General features: G+C 48.9%; 1 protein-coding gene across 5 annotated transcripts in view; it reads right to left on the bottom strand.

Annotated features, from left to right (window-relative positions):
* Positions 1-13,879, bottom strand: part of Cip4 (formin-binding protein 1-like Cip4) — a 213,183-nt gene that overhangs the window by 87,859 nt on the left and 111,445 nt on the right. The gene's annotated exons all lie outside the window — the stretch shown is intronic.

The following is a 13,879-nucleotide window of genomic DNA, read 5'->3' on the forward strand; positions in this document are numbered from 1 at the left end:
CTCCCCCCGTCAGCGACAAGCGGTTTTAATGCGGTCATAAAGAGCACGGCGGCTGATAAGGGCCAATAAAGGGCGATCCGGGATCCGAACCGCGCCAGGCGCGCGGGGCATCGAGAAGGAGAGGCTCAAGCGTCGGGGCTGGCGCGTTCGCGGGAAGTGCACCATACCCTCTCAACGCGCGGGACGAAGGCCGACAGGGTCTCTTTTCCGTGGCCGCCGCTCATTTCCGTTTTCCGCGGTCGGGTTTCCTTTCGCAGTTGTCAAGAGGAGGGGGGATATGGGGTCCCTCTCGTTTACGGCAACCCTTGCTAACTCGCCGAAGGACCGAGGACAGCAGGCGACGGCACAAAAGGCAGTGGCCGGAAAAGAAAGCGGGTGAAAGGCAGGTACCGACGACAACATGCCACTGTAACCTGCGCCTATGAGAAAAGCACAACCGTCCAAACGTCAACGCGTTTAAAAAAAGAAGAGCAAGTTATCTTTTAATAACAACGAAAAACCTGCAGTAACTAAAAAAAAAAAAAAAGGTAACAGTTATATTTTATTTTGCATTTACTTAAAGTTTTTATTCTTTAAGCAAAACCGAAAGCAACGATAGTGGAGCCACGAAAGTTTGGCGCCAAACAATTTCAACAGCCTTCGAGTTTTGCCGTGTAGCAGCGGCACAACTCCTTCGAATTCAATCGCAAGAAATTGAAAATCTCGAAAGCCATCGACTCAATCGCCTTTGAAAACAACCGTGTCACGCATGTCTTTCGACGCTACACAACATATTAAATAGTTTCAATATAGGGCGACCCTATCGTACGTTAGGGGGATAGAGTAATTGCGGAGCGACAGTGCGCACGCGCGGAGTGTTGGGATGAATAGGCGAGGGGTGCGGTCGCATGCGCACTCTCGTCCCGCTATTACCCTATTCCCCTAACCGATAGAGTCTCCCTATTCTAAAGCTCCCTATTAAGTCATTCGCAAATACTGCCAGTGACGACCAGTCAAAAAAAAGACATCGCCACAGTTAGGGTCATTAGAGCGCATAAAAGGTATCTGAATTTACTGCACGACATTTTAAAGCGTATGAGAATTTTTCTGTGTGATATTAAAAGCATCAAATATTTCCGGTCATGATGCAGTAGGTTAGCCACCACACGTCGAAGCAACTATAAAGCCACCCACTCATCCGATGTATGTAAACAAGCAATATGGCTGACACCGGAGCTGATAAACAGCGCGGAGGGCGGAAGTGACGTTCAAAAGATGAAGTGCTCTAGCACAGCTTTAAATACTTCTTAGATAAACGCACATAGAAAACCAAGATCGCAAAATGAACGACAGTAGCGGGCAAGGCAAGGCTGGGCCGCTGCTGAGACCTTCAGTAATGTTTTTCCACTGTGCACGCAGACAAGATTATTCGTGCAGCTTGCCGCAAACAAAAATCTAGCCAGTGTTTCTAAATACAATGCCACCTCTCGAAATTGTGCTATCTTACTCACTGAGCACCAAAGACTTCGAGCTACATTTACCAAGCACACACTCCAAAAGGGCACGAGGCCCGCGTTAGCAGTTCCTGCGCACACAGGCAAGCACCTTTCGCTTATCTCCAAAACAAACACGATAAAAAGCTCATTTAGCGCGTGTGGGAACCTCGTGAGACTCTCGCTGCTCCAAAGCTTATTTCACCAGGTCCTGGTCGGCGACGAAAAAAGAAAAAACGAAGATGAAGCGCGACGAAGAGTGGGGGACCGGTGCGCGCGAACAGGCGGATGATTTCGAACAAGCCGCCACCGCAGCAGCTTCCGGGGCATCACAGCCGGCGGCGCCACCCGGCTACGGGAGACTACAGCCATAACGACGCCGGTTGCGTCACCCGAGAGAAGCACAGAGACAGCTAGGCGGCAACAAACGAGCGAGCCGCGCGCGACGTCATCGGCCGGGCCACGGACGGGTGCGCGGCCAAGGTGGGCGTGTTCGTGTGCCGCCGACGGCCGACCATGCGTGGCTGGCCCCACGAAACACTTCATTAGAACAGGGGAGGGATCACACACCGAGCCAGAGTTAGTGTGGAAACGCACGAGCGAGGAGGCACCGCAATGGGGGACAGACGGCGGTCGACGCACGGGCCATCAAGCGCGAACTGCGCGCAGCAACGCGAAACCGCCACTGCTAATGACCAGCGGGACGACGACCACAGCGTTAGGTTCGATTCGACCCCTGTCGTCAAGCCGTCCCGCGACGAAGGACCCGACGGCGGCGCCAAAAGCGGTTTCCACTGCAGGGTGACGATTGCAAGCGGAGCGGCGGCCACATGTCAAGAGACGAGCAATGCGACGGCTAATGCCGGCCGCCCTAAGTTCCCTCGGTCCAACGTCCTTGGCGGGAATGCGATGAGCAAGCTCCACGACGGGCTTTCCTTTTGCTGCTCCGATAAAGACACCAAACACGAGCCGCCAGTTTTGATCAATCAAACATGTCATATAGATGCGACAGGTTTTCGATCAGGAGCCTCCGTACGATTAAAGGAGAGAAAAAAAAGTTGGGAGCACGCGGGGGGGCGATGGTGGCGACACGATCGTTTCTTTCTTCGTCAACCGCTGTCACAAAACCGTGGCCCTTCTGCTCCTACCGAGCGGTGTCATTGGCAGCGCTGGGGGCTCGTGTTTACAAAGGGCAAAGCGAGGCAGCGTGGCGAGAAGAAAGAAAACTGCTCCGTGGGAACGGAACGCGGTCGTCGGGACGCGCACTGGCCCGGTTCCACCTGTCAGGCGAAAAAAGAGTGAGCGAACCACCACCACCAACCTGTACACGCACACACACGAAACGAGTCCAGCGAGCAGAACGTAATTGCCCGCCGGCACCGCGCGGCACGTGTAATGGCGATGCAATCACGACACGATCGCCCGCCCGTGGTGCGAGCGGTCATACGCATGGACTGCTCCGGCGTTCCGCGATCATTCATACATATACAAAATGCCGCCGGAGATGCTAAGTGCCGCGCTAAATTATGGAATAAAAAGTACACCAAATAAAAGCAGCTGAGATCGAACTCTTGTCGCAATGTGAACGCCAATTTCAAACGCTTCCACGCAGTTTACGAACAGGCTCGTTTTAGGCCCTGAAGTAAGAAAATGCCAGTTTAATTTTCTGCTCAGTGTGCAGTTTTTTTGTTTTTTTTCTCGAAGAGATTTCTGAACCGCTTTCGGAAACAGAGAATCGTAGAGATTTAGATCGTTCAGATGAAGACCCCCGAAGAAGCAGCACAGAGCGTCAGTGCCAGCGCCTCAATTAGTTCCTTATTTGGGCCCATTTTGCTCAACTCATGGAGCAGTTTTGACAACGTTACAGCTGAGGGCCGATTTTGGGGCACTCTTCGAAGGAGGGAGGGGAGGGGGGTGGGGTACATACAGTCTTGGCCAAAAGTCCTAAAGCCAAGGGATTTTCTCTTCAGCCGTAAAATGGAGCCGTGCCTTTAGAGAGAGAGAGACAAAACTTTATTGTCGGGAGTAGTCTTAGTGAAGAGCCAAGTGGCCGTTGGCTGGTGGCTTGCGGCGACTTCTTCAGCGCGGTTTACGGCGCCCAATTGTATATCGGGGCTCGCGTTACGCAGCACTTCCTCCCAGGATTCTTATACCATTTCACGGGCATTTAGTCTAACGCTGACATGACGGCTTCTTAGGGATGAGACGAAAATCTTTTGGCTTTAGGACTTTTCACCAAGACTGTACATTTGAACCACGTGGTCTCGCTGCCACATCTCGCGGACAAATCTCGCCGATGCGAGATTTGTCACCACGAGCCTAGAAAAGCTTTCGCCTTAATTGGCTCACAGGACGGGAAAGACGCAGTATCTGTCACTTGTTTCTGTGGACACCTGAAGTCGTTTTGGGGTACCATCAAGTCAACATGCCGGTGACCGGATTTTCGCGTAATTGGGCTAGTAAAGCTGTCACTTTATTATAGGCGTTACAGCCCCTATTTCCGAGTAGGTTAACCGATCACCATCCAATCGCATCAGAGTTCCACATGTATCGTTGTTACTCGGGAGTGGAAGTAAGTGATTTTACCTCTCCAAATACGGTTCGAGCTAGGTACTGCTTTTTTCTTTTTTTTTCAGATCTGTTAATTGGTATTCACTAATATTATTACTATTACTTCACTTTTCTCTGTTCAGCTCATTTTCGACAAATCTTTTTTTTTTTCTAATGTATACATATATCCGCATTTTACCTTTTCATGCTACCGTAGTTCTTCTCCGTTGGCCGCTATATTATATTTCTGCATTTCAAGCATTTTCTTTTTCGGTATACTTAATGTACAGCTTTCTCCCACCAGATTCAGACGTAATTTTGTTCTCTGAATTCACAGTAATGGACGCCTTCCCAAATTGTCAAGGATTTCATGTGCGATGTTTTGTGTGTCTTTCTGCCTCCATTTTATTTTGTACACACGACATTATTTAGTACTTTTTTTTTTCCCCCATATAACTGCCGACTTTAGTAACCGCTTTTTGGACCTTTTCTTCTAGTGCTGTAGTGTGGTTAGCATGCTCGATTTGAAGTCATATTTTATTTGTGTTGGCTAATTCTTAATGCACAAGAACATATTTCCGTTTACCACCAATTCATTCTTTATATCATTTTTTTTTTATTGGGAGTTGTCGGGAGCTGTCGGGAGTTATTGGGAGTTTTTTATTGGGAGTATTAAATTGTCGTAAATTTTTGGCCTTTCCCGACTTTACTGGGATTGCATACATATATACACATTTTCTTCCTTTTCTCTCACATCAATGATACTCGCTGTATCTGCTCTTGTTCATACGGCCACTATATACATTTTGGGGTTTTTTTTTTTCCTTTGCTTTTTTTTTTTCTTTCCTCCTTTAATTCAGTTTCGTTTTCTTACTTTCCTTCTTTTTCTGGTTTTTTGTTGCATTGTTTTTCGTTGTTTATTGCTTCATGTGATTTAGTGATTTTGTTCTATCTTCTCTTGCAGTTTCTGGCTGCACAGGGAAGTTTTTCTCCGTGCCCCCTTCTCTCGTGGAGCTCTTCATCTTTTTGTGCCTTCTCTCCTTTTCTGTTTCTCTTTTCTCCACATTTATCTTAAATTGACTTAAGGCCAGCAAAGCTTTGCTGGTCTGGGCTCCCCCTCTCGTTCTTTTACATTTTTTTTTTTTTCTGTGAGAGGATCAATAAAAGGGGAAAGAGGGAGCTTCCATCCATTACGGTTTTCATATCTGGCGCGCATTCACCTTCGGCGGCGGCGGCTATGCAACACGTTACGCCACCTGCTGTTGTGACCACCAAACCAATCCGCGGCGCGTGGATAGGAATCATTGCACAATTTTTCAAGTTATAAGAGAGAGAGAAAAAAAAAAAAAAAGACGCACGCAACGCGCTGCGATTGTTTAATTTGGGTGGTTGGGCTCGTTTTGACAACTGCAGTACGTGAGAAATCCCACTTGCGGGATTTTGCACAACGCCAAATCCGCGTCTGTTCAGATCCGTTCCCGAAAACCGTGCGACAAACTTCCGAGCACATTCAGCTCACAGAGCCAGGAATACCCAACAGCAGCCACACAGAACGGCTCCCCACTATTGTCCTGAAACCGAGAGGCCCGGGAACCTTAAAGGGCAACTCCTGTGGTTTTTTTCATCATTTTGAGTTTTTGGTTGAATTACATTCCTCGGTACGTCCTGACTCGAACACAAAAAAACTGTTTTTCGAAATTCCAATTACAAGTATTTTTAAAAAGGAAAAACAGCAAATCGAAACCGTAACTATCTTCACAGCCAGAAATGAAGTCCCAGTTGACGAATTGGTGACGTCACACTCAGTATTAGAAAACCACTCGCACGTGCGTTGGATGGTGAAAATAAAGTATGGAAATCATGACACACTGCATAAAATGTCTGAGGTAGTTCAATATAAGCCTCACAATTTCATAATTACGCGGGAAGTGGACAGTAACGCCGGTATACTGTTTGTGACGTCAGAAACTCAGTGTTGTCTGCAGAACTATAGTCTCAACTTAGGTCATTAAAACGGCATATTTTAAAGTCGTGTTGCGCGTGAACAGATTATCGTACGGCGCCCAAATTTTGTAGAATGCGTCAGGACGAAAAGGAGAACCTACAGTAAAATTTTTAGTAGAATATTCGAATGTCAAAAAACCTCGGGAGTTGCCCTTCAAAGAAGTTCTTCGCCTATACTCTGCCGCCAAAAGGGGAAAAGATATCTGCGAGACGTTTAATGTGTTGATGTGGAGCGGTCACCACGCTAGAGCGGTGACGCTGCCTCGCGGACGCAGCTTCTCTATACGAGCCGGCCCTCTCAACTCAGGTGGCCGGTGTCAGTATTCAAAGATGTGCACGATTCCGGCGTGCACGAACTGCCAAAGCGATCGAGTGAATAGCATGCATGTCACTCTCGCTCTGGCGATTCTCACCTGCCACTGATGGTTCCAAGCCGCTACTTTGCACTGAATTTGTACCAACTCGCGTTTCTGGTAAAATGAAACTACAAAAGCACGCAACTCAAGAACGAAGCGACGAACGCTGTCCATTTAAGCTGTGGTAATTAATCCCTTCGCATTTGAAAGCGTGCACGGGGAAGCACGCAGTCGTGACAGTCAGCCTACGCCACTGGCATTGGCACCCCTCTTAAGAGACGAATTCTCTATTTGGATCCGACCACATCTCCATTTGGATGAACAAATGGACAATGCGCTGACACTCGGACAGCCCCTGGGACGGACTGTAGGCGGTTTATCGGAAGGAGCAATGATGAAAGGGCCACACACGCGAAGCACGCATTGGGCTGAGAAAAATGAAGAGCGCTGCGGGTTTCCAATTGATAAAAATTTATTTCTCAGAGAGAAAGGGTGGCAAAGTGCTCGTGCGGAGGATTCGGAGGAGCGCCCCCGTCACCGTGAAACCAAACCAGAGTGCCTCCTTCCAGAAAACGGCACCACCGGCACACCGGTCGTCCCAACTATACCACATCATGTGCGCCGTGCGTGAAACTCAGGGAGCCGTGTGTCACGTCGAACGCTCAGAGTGCCCCTCACGCGCGCCGAAAGAACGCGCACACCCATGAAGGAAAAGCGAGACAGAAACCTGGAAGCTTCCTTGACCGCAGCCGCGTTCATTGAACGCATAGCTGATGCGAATCAAACGGTAGGCACCATTACGCGGTCCGCATATACGCACGTGGGAACTCCTTGGAGGAGCGTCTCCAAGAACTTTTTTTGCTCTCACCTCGGGGGCCAGAATCGTAACCGACCGGTTTCGTAGCGGCGTTATCGCATGCAAGGCGGCTCAAGAGACCGTGCGGCACAAGAATGAGAACGCGACGCAAACGGACTACGCTACATGGCCCGCGGGACGAAAGCAGCGCGAAAGGGGGGAGCTGGCGTTCCGTCCAGACAGAGATACGCTGTAAGAGCATTTGATTTCTACAACGGGCACGCTCGCTAGCTAGACACTGAAAGGTCCATCATGCCTCACGGTGATAGGAGCTGCAGCGAAGTGAAAGTTCTGGGCGGAGTTCCTCCTCCGCACCGAAAAAAGGAATCACCAGATGTAGTTCAGCACCATGAGTTAATTTTGTTTACCAATGCCGTAAGGCGACAAGAAATATTAACACTGAGAAAAACAAGCTGTCATACTGAGGGGCATAGATCTCCCTCGCAGAGGCCCCGGCTGCGAAAGGACAAGTTGCCGACCCTCTACTCCTCGAAAACGTCAGGGCGAAGCAGCATTTTGACACAGAAGCCGTGCTGACTAAGCACGCGTCTTCACGAGGTGAATCGCGTATCGTTTGAACTGGACGGGCAAAAAAAAAAAAAAAAAAAAAAAAATTGTCCGCCACTTCCGACCCGTGAGGCAACCGCTTCCACAGGCTTACAAGGTACTTCGCTGTAGAGAAGCCATGCATGGTTTAACAAATGCATTGCTGTTTTGCTGAGATGCATTGATAATGTTCCTTACTGTTTCCCTACGAGTGACCTCTTTTTAAAATACGAAATCTTGCCAGTCTTCGCTTTACACGATTACAGACTTTTAATGAGCGTCAAAAGTGCTTCGCAGAGCAATGAAAATTACGTTGGCAATTTGGCAGACCTTGCAAAAAACACCGATATTCCACAAACCAGAAATAAAGAAATGTGGTTAGTTCCTAGAGCATATTACTCAGAACAATCTATCTCTTACACGCTGCCAGTGCTATTAAATAAAATAAAAAGAAGAAATGTTTGACTCTTTCCAGCTTTCAAATACTGTTAAGAATTTTTTTTCTGAACAAGTTTGTGTGATGACGCTGCATGTACTTTTGTGTTGGTACTTATGCTTCTTTCTTCAAGGTGTGTTATCTTCTTTTGTGCTTATAGCGCAGAATTTATTGCCGCCTGTCTGATGCAATGCCAATGTGAAAAAAGGGAGCAGGACGTCTGTCAAGCTTGCGAGCTTTTAGTCCTGTCTCCTTCTCTAATATAGTGAAAATAAAAGGCTGATTGATTGATTGATTGATTGATTGATTGATTGATTGATTGATTGATTGATTGATTGATTGATTGGAATGTATTGGAATCACCCCAAGACTCCAGTGGTGTGTCCGCAAAAGCTTTGCGAGCGCATCGGGCACACATTGGTGTCTTTTGCTGCGTGGGAAACTTGCGTGTAAGCGAGACAGCGGTTTCGATGTCACTCAGCGGCTTCGCAAACACTCATGTAGCCTGCTCTCTTTGAGAAGTTTTGCGAGTCTGCCTGTTAGCCAGTGCAAAGGAGTATTTTCCCTATGACAGCACTCCAACTACAGCGGTCTATAAGGGATAAAGCTATTCAACTCAATACAGCTGCAACAGCCAACCCGGCACACTTGCGGAGGCGAAGGCAGATCACGGATTCACAGGGGAGGTGTATTTCCGTGCTGCGCCACGCAGGACCAGTAAACACCCTCTTAAACTATTTATTCCTTGATCTTGTAGCAAACTATGCATATGCAGCACTATGTCGCGAGTTATGTCGCGCCTGCAGCTGGAGCGCAACGACGCTGGGATTCTATCGCATATCGTCGTGGTGTTTTCGCTCGTAGCCCGATTAATTTTCGCCTACATGGAGCTTAGCCTTTAGTTGGGTGTCGCATGTGCAGCGCCCTATAGCACACCGTGGCGGCGTATGTGGATCTTAAAGCTCCTCAACTGCCGAAAAAATGACAATTTCAGAAACCTCGCACTTTGCTCACTTCGCAAAAGATATAGGAAACGAACATTGAAGCGACGTCAAGGGTGGCATTTTGCGTTGGAGAACACAGCTTTAGCAGTGCAAGTGGCTATAAGCCGATTAGATATGCCCGCAGCCTTTCGCCACGCTACGTGCACCTTAAAATGGCCGCCACTATGACGAGGGTGCATACTTCTTATAGAATGGCAGCGAGTTTATACACTAATACCGACTGCACACAATCGCTGGAGTAACACATACACACGTATCGCGCCCACTCAGTCTTCGTATAGTTCGTTCAGCGCCAGAACTCGCCAGCGAGCCAAAGGCAACTCGGGTGAAATACCTAGCTTAGAAGAAACCACCAATGTTGTATTATACTCCTTTACCTTTTAACCTAAGCTGCCCTTTCTCCCTGTCGCTCAGCTCTGATTTCTCCTACCTGTCTACTTGATGTCCCTTTATTTCTTCCGCCCAGTTCAGGTGCTCATTTAGATAGCAGATACCAGGGCAGGCAAAAAAATATTTTCCTTCCTTTATTATTTTATTCTATAATAATAATAAAACCACTTACTACTCGACTCTGCACGACGTTAGGACGGAAGTTTATTTGCGGCAACCTCTCCAACTACAACACACCTGACGAGAACCATAGCACAAAATGGAAACTGCTTTTAAGACGCTTCTCCCTCCGCCTGTTCCTCGCTTTCCACTGGGTCACGAAGGAGATCGCGAACGTAAGCGTCCACCGCCAAGCAAGCGGATTCCTGAGATGCCACGCACCCAAGATAGCGCGCTCGTGCTCGGTGCAAGACTGGTCGTAATACAAATATCTCGTCCCTGCAAGCACCGTTATTGGCGGCAACTGTTGCGCAACAGCTGGAGAGGATAAGAACCGGCAGAAGCGCCTCGGGCGGAAAGAAGAAGAAGAAAAAAAAAGAGGCCCGGAAGCCGTAGTACGTGATAAACGCTGTCTGTGCACAGCGCACGCGACCTCATCGCGGGAGGAGTCGCGTAACCTAGCCATGCGCGTGACAGCCTTACCAAGGAGTTTAAATTTACGCGACAAGTATTCGTGCGGTTCTTTTCTCCCGCCCTCCATTCCAAAGAGGACGCGATGGCTGATCGCGTGTATAAAAAAAGACTATTTGAGAAAACTACCAATGCATAAATAGGCGAACGTCCAGCTACGGCCACTACAGTGTACAGCAGAGGATAGACCATGGTAACGAGACAAACGGCCACAGACTGGTTTCGTGGTACAACAATACTGTACGAAACCTGGTGGTTCCATGGAGGGAGTAGCGGTGAAACCGATCTTTAATTCGCTGCGCACACCCACGAGTTCTCTTCACGGAATCACGCACCATATAGACACCTCAGTAAAACACTTTGCGGGGTACGTTTGGGCATTGTTTCTAACAATTTAAGCACAACAACGACGGCACAGAGATACAGAGACGACAGGACATGCGCATGTTCTGTCGTCTCTGTATCTCTGTGCCGTCGTAGTTGAGACTGAATTATTAGAACCATATAGTATATGGCTTACGACCCTACCTTTAGCAACGTTTACTTGTTACCCGCGCTCTTTGCACGCTCCACATACTCGGCGCTGAAAGAGCTCACGAGGACACTTTGCACGCATCATGGCTGCGCAGTCCAGGTGGATGAGATCAACAGAAGCGTCGCCCAGCACGAGGTGACAGTGCTCGCATTACGCGTCTGATGCTAATAGAGCGAAATGTTGCTGCCGACTGCCCGTTAAGCAGCCCGGGCCGAGGAAGGGCAGCGAAGCGGCAATAATTCCGACTCCCAAGTCGTCTATAAGAAGCGTCTCCGTCAACAGGTCGAATACTTCCTAGCTCCTCGTGCAGTCTGGATGCTGTAGATGGTCACGTAATTATCAGTTTAGTTTAGGCAAGCAGAAGAGGGACGCAAACAAACAAAAAAAAAAAAACGCTGAAGGAGAACGAGGAACTAGTTGCGCGGCGAAGAAATAACTCAGCCACGAAACAAGAATCCCCACCCGGTTACCAGAGCAACGTTTTCTAGGCCGGTGGTCGCGCGGCGCGAATAGAGACATAGCTCTTCGCCAAGTGCTCCCGTTCCGCCAACCACGCACACATCCTTGCACTGCAAAGCTAGGCGTCGGCACCGGCGACCACAGAGAAAGACTAATGACAGCGCGAGAGAGGGGCATACGTAGTACGATCAGATAGCGCGGCTAACGGCTCTCGGTCACGGTCGAACGCTCTTCCCGCCAGGCCGCGAACGCTTAGCGCACCGGTCACGGGACGCCTCTCCCCGCCGGCGGCGACCCACCCCGCAGAAGAGACGCCCGGGCTCGCTTTTTTGTCTCGACGGGGAATTGCCCGAACCAACTATCTCCGCGAACACAATGACAGCTAGCTACCTGAACCGACTCTCGGGCCCTGTTCTAAGGCGGCCGCCGGCACAGGCGGAAGACACGGGTTCCTCGCTACGATTGTTGTCTGCCGACTGCGAAAATCGTCCCATTGTTGCTGCTGCCTCCGTCGCTGCTTGGCGCGCGAAACCCAACGCGCAGATCGCCACGCTCAAAACGGCCGGCAAGCTCCAAGAACAGCGTACACACTTAGCACACCCGAGTCCTCAAGTAACGAGGCTAGTTTATAACATATGGGCGCACTCGGAGACGTCGGCGAATAAGCGGATCGAAGCAGCAAAGAACGGCGGCGGTACGCATCTGTTACATTTACAACAGATCGTGTCACTGCAGCGTTAAAAGCTCGCACAACGGCATGATTACCGTGAATTTTGGACTGAACAGTGAAAAAGACGCTGAGAGAGAACGACAGAGAATAGCTGCTTCTGGAAAAACACATGCGGCGGTGTCAATAAAGAACCGCCATAAAGAAAAAGAAAAAGCTGTGCAGTGAACATCCTTCCACGCTTAAGCTCTTTTCGACTCCTCTCACGCTTGCAAGTTACGCTAGAAGGGCGAAAGAGATGATATCTTCGACCAGAATCCGCAATCCTGGTGGCACGGAAATGCACCAGCGGTGGAGCGCCGCCCTCGAAAGGAAGCGGACTAATAATAAACGTGTTTGTTAGAGAACAGCGTACGCACGAAGCCTCCAAGCCGATGACGTGTACGAGCGCGTCGAGGTATGTGCAGTGAGTAAGCTTCCGCCCCTGTTCTCTGTTCTCGGCAAGAACTAGCGGTCCTAATTCGAGTTACTTCTTTAACTCGTACGAAGTCTGACCTCGTAAACTTTCGTACCAGCAATCGAAACGTCGTGGGCAGAAAGAAGGTTTGGGAGCGGTTTATAGGCCACCCACAGCTCCATTTGCATCCAATCATCTCCGAAGACAAGCATGCTTTGCGTTTTTTCATCAAAATGGAGGCATCGAAGGTAGAAAATCAAATCAACCGAACTGAAGCTACCAGAACTAGGCACTAGAAAACGTTACTGTTCATATCGCTGCCATATATACGCCCTCGCCAGTCTTCGCGCAGTTTCAAGCTGACGTCACTGGACACTTCGGTTGAACAGAGCACGATAGGCGAGCGCGTGCATGACGGGACCGGAAGATTGCCGAAGGCACGCTTACCAATCAAGAGCTCACATTAACGACATCGCAGAAATCAGCTGCGGGTTGGAGCATACACCTCGACACCATCGTGGACTAGACTAAGCAACACTGCGAGTGCCATGATAACCGATAAAATGCAGGAAAACACTCAATCCGCGGTCAATTAAATTCCATTTTATTTCACGTGTCCATATTAAAACAGCGCGAAAAAGACGAAGACTGAACAAGCACAACAACACTAGCGCCGACTTTCAACTGACGATTTATTACGCACACACAAATTTATATTTTCCCTCGAAATGAAAGGCACATAAAAAACCATGCATAGCAACGCTGTGTCAGTTTAAATCTTTCAGTTCCGAAAACATTCTATCAAGAAAGGCAAATTCACACCTAACCAATGACAGTGATGGTTTGCTAACGCACGCAGAATCCCCCTTATCAATGTGATACGCTTCATTCAACTCTTACTGTCGTATCTTTGTTTGAAAATAACATGTTTGACGGAGCAAAGGGTTGCACGTGTGTTCTCGTTGTCTACAGTGCACAACTAAGTTCGAGCCAACTTGCTTTGTCCAGAGAATTAAAGTAAAAGAAATCAAGTGTCCAGAGAATTAAAGTAAAAGAAATCAAGTGTCCAGGGAATTAAAGTGTTCGAGCGGCGCGAATAGAGGATATGGCGACGCCATGCATCTTTTACCAACCTAGATGTCCTGACTGGAAGCTCAGTAGCGGCTTAAGGGAGCGTGGCGAATACAACCAGCAAACATGGCCCGGTTCAAGCCTCAGTCCTACATCCAGGAACTGTATCTTCCCCTGGTCCACGAACCAGGGGAAGATACAATTAGGCAATACCTGCTCATCTGTACAACAAAGGCGCGAGCCCCAATACGGAAGGAAGGCTGGGGTTCGGTGTTCCATTAACTACGCTGAAATGAGGCTGGACTGCGTCAAAAGAATCGTATATCGAATTCCCTTGTCTTGCGGTGCGTGGTATGTTGGTCAGACAGGGCTTTGCTCAAACGACCACCTGAGGGAACACTAATTCCCTGGACAAAGCAAGTGGCTCGAGCCTAGCTGTGCACTGC

The sequence above is a fragment of the Amblyomma maculatum genome, chromosome 5 (assembly GCF_055883805.1).
Source record: "Amblyomma maculatum isolate TAMU_Amacu chromosome 5, ASM5588380v1, whole genome shotgun sequence".
Classification (NCBI taxonomy): Eukaryota; Metazoa; Arthropoda; class Arachnida; order Ixodida; family Ixodidae; genus Amblyomma; species Amblyomma maculatum.